The following is a 6,000-nucleotide window of genomic DNA, read 5'->3' as shown; positions in this document are numbered from 1 at the left end:
AAACCAGATAAAGTCAATAAAAAATACTATAATAACTAACTATAATAAATAACTGTGAACATTCTTATATTAAATTATGACTTCTTTAGTCCTGGTTTAGACCTGGTTTAAGATACTACAACTTTTCTGGCAATAAGTTATCTTTTGTTCCTTACTTAGTAAGTCCTTGTTTGGCCTGGTTTGGTTTAGTCTTCATGGTTTTATAGTTTTATCCCAACTATTCTGATCCATATTTCCTGAATTACATCAAGTTTAGTCCTATGGTGGTCTTGTTTTAGTCATGATTTAGGTTATGTTCACACTTTACACATTATTGTCAAGTCCTCATTTGAGCAATTTAGTTCTGATTACAGACCTTGTTTGGTCCTGTTCTAGTCCTGGTTTAGTCCTGGTCTAGACCAGGATTAGTTTTTGAATTTAGTTTAGTCCCAATTTGGACAGGGTCTATGTGCAAGTGTGAATGAGCCCTAACTCCATGTTTAATACTGGTTTTGATTATCTCCAGTTTAAGACCTGGTTCAGTTCTATTATTGATTTTAAGTTAGAACTTGGGTTTGAGTTTGGCATATTTTCTTAAGTTTTGGCTTGGCATTCTTTTGAATTCAGCTTTTGGTCCTGTACAAGATAAATACCATTATAAATGTAATATTTTATCTCTATTGATTTCCAGATCAAATCCTAGTCTGGATTTTAGCCCTGGTTTAATTTGAGGCATTAAGTTTTAATTAGCTTAAGTGTTTGTTTTTTTACTTTCCCGCGCTGTTCCATTAAATATTCATTCCACAGGACACGCTTGAATCCCTAAGTCTTATAGAATTTCATTTCATTATCACCCTAACAATACAAAACAAAGCTTCTCTCTAACATCCGAGCTATTACCGGGAACAAAATGAAGGACTTTTAAGTGTAACCTGGCCTGTAATGGTCCTGTCCCTCAATGGGACATCCCGGACTGCACCTGCCAACTGTAAACTCGGCCATTAATCCTGGTTTAGGTTAGAACGAGTCAGGCTTAGTTAGTTTATGATTACTTCAGGTGTGGTCTTTATGATGGTTGTGGCTGTAGTTTATTCAAGATTCAATGACGTTCCATCAGCCAACACTAGCAAGTGTATATCATGAAATAGAATTGATTTGGACTAAACTAAAATCTAAGTTTTACTAATTACATTATATTATATTATGTTTTAGTTATTGGAAAGGGGAAAAACTCTTTATAAAAAGTATTTGTTACTAAAGTTTACTGAGCATTAAAAACGTTTGGTTGTTGTCATTTCTTGAGTGAAAAAATGTTAATAGTTCATGTGATTAGTTCTATAGTCTTAGGTATTATGTCATTAATATTGGTTTAGTCTTGATTAGTGTACTTTAATTAGAAACATAGACAAAAAAAATATGTTTAAACCTGGTCTAGACCTTACTGCTTTAATCACTTCATTTAAGTCCCTGTATCTTGGTTACATTAGTACATCTCATTAGGACGGTCCATTGTCACGGGAATGATCCAAAACAAAGTGACATCCGTGCCTTTAACGGGAACAAAAGTGAGGACTTTTAAGTGTAACCTGGCCCCAAAACCGCTCCGCTCCGACAAGCCCCTCTTTCAACGGAATGTCCCACCTAACACCTGCTGCCACTACAGACGGCAACCAGCTATTACCTGAGCACTAGTCCCCTTGTGTAAAACAGAATCAAATTAAATCTTGATACTCTTAAGATCTTTTTCAAACTGTATTAAAATTAATTATGATAGGTTTATGATAGACTTAATACTTGTTTAGAATTGTTTCAGGCCAGGTTACTTCTGCTAGTCCTGGTTTAGTGTAAAAGATTCCTTGGCACAATCACCATTTCTAGCCTGTCCTCGATTTGTGTCCTTGGGCAACACCATGAATTGTGTGAGTGCTGCCAACTTCTTTATTGACCAGATTTATACTGATTGTACTTTTTTTTTCATGTGTATGTGTATTTTTATTTCTATGACTAACTGTTTGAATGAATGCTGAATGTTAATTGCTTTTTTATGTCTTATTAAAGTGGGTTACGGTTAGGGTTAGGGTTCAGTTTTTGTTTAGCTTTGTACAATGTTATAATGTTGTTTTCTTATCAAAGCATGAGGTTTTCTATGTCATCCATCCATGTTTCAGTAATTTAGCGATCTCTCACGGGCCCTCCTTACTGTACGAGCTGTAAGATTCTGTCCAATGCTCTGTTCACATGACAGTTCTCCATAATGATACAAAGGGATGATGCAAAATTGTACATAGCAACTTGAAAAAACCTGATGCGATTTGCAGTAGTTTCATTAAGAGGAAATGTCTGGGGTGGGGGAAGTCAGGGAGTCCCCACTTAGACTGCTGCCTCTGAGACCTGACCCTGGACAAGCGGAAGAAGATTGATGGATGGATCATAAGTGACATGCATGCAAATATTGTTGCGATAGCGCTCCGAAGGGGAAGTGACTTAGCAAAGGGAGGGGAGACTCAGAGCATCAAAAATTAAAGTGAAACTAAAAAAGCACGCTAATACATTGTTTTCGGCGAATATAGCATTTCAAAAATATAAAAGGTAACATGATGATCTAAATATGTTGTGTTAACAGTTAATATCTTGTCTGTAAACATAGAAATCTATAAAGTAAGTTGAAATTATTTATGACTTTAGCATAATCAAGGCAATCTATAACTCATTGTATCCTCTCCTAGGCCCACTATTGCAATCCAAGCTGTAGCCACCTCTGTTCCAAAACCCCTCCCCCTATTTTTGTCTTTCTTAAAAATTTTGTGTCCCCTTGAATTATGTGATGTCCCAAATGAGCAGTCATCATAGAGCCAGATTGTTTGGTGTAGCCACTTGATATAACTCGTGACAATGGCCAGAACAGAGCACAGGTCCTGGGGGGATAGCTTGTATTTGGTTACTGCTTCCAGGCCCATTGTATTGGCTTAGGGGTCCCGGGCTTTAGCTGGGTTGAAAAGAGGGGTGGGGTCTTATTTTTGGGAGGGGGGCAAAAGAAGGGTTTTTTAGGGAGGGCAGTGCGCATATGCAGGACGCAGGTGCCTACATCTGTTCTGGGCAGATGCTGTGATAGTGGAGGTGGGAGAGAGAGAGGGAGGGGGGGCAGAGAAAGAAGGCAGAGAGAGTAAAAAGAGAGATGGAAAACAGGAAAGCGAGAGAGGAAAGGGAGAGGGTGACAAGGAAGGGAGGGAAGAGGAGAGAAAGAGGACAGAGAGGGTGAAAGGAGAGAAAAGGCGGAGAAGGATAGAGGAGAGAGATGAGATGGAGAGAGAAAAAGAGAGAGAAACAGAGGAGGAAAGAGAGAGGGGTGGGGGAGGAGAGGAGGGGCCAAAGCTTCATCATTCACACAGGCATCAAAACAAAAACAGCAGTAAGCGAAATGGTGCGTGGAGTAGCACAGTGCCAAAAAGTCACATATGGGGCTATTGGTTTAGACCTGGTTTAGACCTGGTTTAGACCTGGTTTACACCTGGTTTAGACCTGGTTTAGACCTGGTTTAGACCTGGTTTAGACCTGGTTTAGACCTGGTTTAGACCTGGTTTAGACCTGGTTTAGTCCTGTTTTAGTCTTGATTTAGTCTTGATTTAGTCCTGGTTTAGACCTGGTTTAATCCTGGTTTTAGTCCTGGTTTGGACCTGGTTTACACCTGGTTTAGTCTTGATTTAGTCCTGGTTTAGTTATTAAATTATTTATTTTTCCCTGTTAATGGGACATTTGTAAAATAGACTTTTAGGAACTTTTAACTATGCTTTAGCTATGTTATACTGTAACAGTATTCCCTAATGATTAGTTTAATCAAAGGTGTATTTCGATCCTCAGAAAATATATATTTTCACTTACCCCATATCTCTGCCCACTTTCTGCAGTTACTTGCATTTATTCAGAGAATTCAGATTCAGGTCATACATGTATGGTTCAAAAATGTCACGTAGTCATTTTTCAGCAGTCACATATGGGGCTATTGGTTTAGTCTAGGTTTAGACCTGTCACATAGCCATTTTTCAACAATAAAAACATACTAATGAAAATTAGCAGCTTGCTACAGAAAATTCCACTACAAGGAGGTCGGCCCTCTCAGTTCTTCTTCAGTTCTGCAGTTTTGAACATGAAGTCAATGGGCCTGTTTCTATTGGTCATATAAAGACGTTGAGCAGATCCAAATTGTGGTGTATAATGAATAGAATGTAAAATAATGACCTGCGATCTACCTTTTATATGGTTAGGAAGAGGAAACACATCAGTCCAATGTTTTCTTATATCACTGTGACATTGAAATCAGTATGGCACAATTTCTTTCATATCAAAACTGAGTCTTAATTTTCTTTGTACTATGACAACACTATTACATTGTATAAATATTTGTAGGTGACAGTTTGATTTGATTTATATCACTTATATACTCAGAGCATATATTGACCAAAACCATTCTCACATTTAATCTCAAAGCACAGGTACTTCTCTTCTCCTTCATCATTGTTATGTTTCATTTCCAACTTCTTTGTCTTAATTAATTGACTTATCCAAACGCTCCTTCATTCTCTTTTGTTAAAAGCGTGGCGTCAGCGGGCCTTAAATTCATTCATTCACCCATTCATTACACTACAGTTGATATAGGTCCCATCAGGGTACACAGCGGCGCAGCCTCTCCTCGGTACCTGCTCACGCCACTTCAACAGGCCCTTTGTGTCCGGATCCGATTACCGCCGCCAGCTGCTGCGAGTGGGGGTCTTCGGGCTGCACGAGGCTTCCCGGAGCTTCCCACGGTGCCTTGCGCTACCGCCTGCCCTCCCGCCAGTCCGCCAAACCCACCCGCCAGGCCCCGCGCTCGTCATTTGCATGTATGCGTAACTCTGGGGTTCAGATGACATCACAAGAGCCCATAAGCTCGTAGTGTTTAATTAAGATGGGGGCAGTTAAAATGACTATTGCTAATGAATATGGAGATTGTGGATGTTGGTTTATAGGCTATGCTTGTATTCTGTTGGCCATGTCTGTTTCATTGTTTGATTTTCTAAGTTTCTCTTGGTTAAATCAACAATTATATTAGCCCTGCAAGGCGACTGTGACTGGACTAAAATAAATATAATTTATGTTGCGGTGTGGTTGGATGGATAGGCCCTATAAGATATTGGAACGGACAGTGGCAATATAAATATCTGGTTCAACATTTATGAATATTTTTGACTAATTAAAACGTCAAAAATACAATTCTGAGAAAAACAAATAAACATATTCGTAAGTAAAGGCCAGCAGTAGCAGCAGCAGTAGAGAAGTGCTGTGGGGACGGCTTCAACAGCGTGCCGCAATTACGCATGGGGCCGGGGGCGCGCGGCATAAGTGTGTAAGTGCCACGAGAAGGGAGGGGGGAGTTGAGGCACTGGAGGGGGGTAAGTGAGGGGGGCGAGGGGAGGAAAGGGGACAGGAGCCGTACGTGGCGAGTCGCGTGCCAATGTTTATGAAAACACATCTGCCGCGCGCGCATCGCCCCGTGACGCACCGCGACAGATGTGGAGCTCCATGAAACCGATCGATGCCAACAAATGGTCCGACTCCAAGCCAAAGAGTACAGCGTCAAGGGACGACGTCAACACGCACAGATCAAAACTTCTTCTTGGCCCAGATAAGTTTTATTGGTGGCAGGAGGGGCAAAAACCTGAAGTGTTTAGCAGCCTTTAGCCTACTGGATGCTTGAAATCAATATAGCTGTTTGACTTCACAACTTCACAACTTTATTTTTTTCAAAGGAGGACCTGTCATCTGCTGGATGTCATTGCCTCAGATGTTACCTTGTAAGGACAATAAACAAAAATATTAATTGCGTGTTTAATTACAGGTGTTTTTAATTGCTCAAAAATACCTTGAAATCATGCATTCTTCCTATATGAGTGGGATTACCTCTCCACAGATCTGACATGTAACTTGGCCTGCTGGTGGCGTTATCTGTTTGTCTCCTTGGAGGTAGATAGATATGTTAAATGAAAT

The sequence above is a fragment of the Periophthalmus magnuspinnatus genome, chromosome 1, assembly GCF_009829125.3.
Source record: "Periophthalmus magnuspinnatus isolate fPerMag1 chromosome 1, fPerMag1.2.pri, whole genome shotgun sequence".
Lineage (NCBI taxonomy): Eukaryota > Metazoa > Chordata > Actinopteri > Gobiiformes > Gobiidae > Periophthalmus > Periophthalmus magnuspinnatus.
This window is presented reverse-complemented; position numbering follows the sequence as displayed.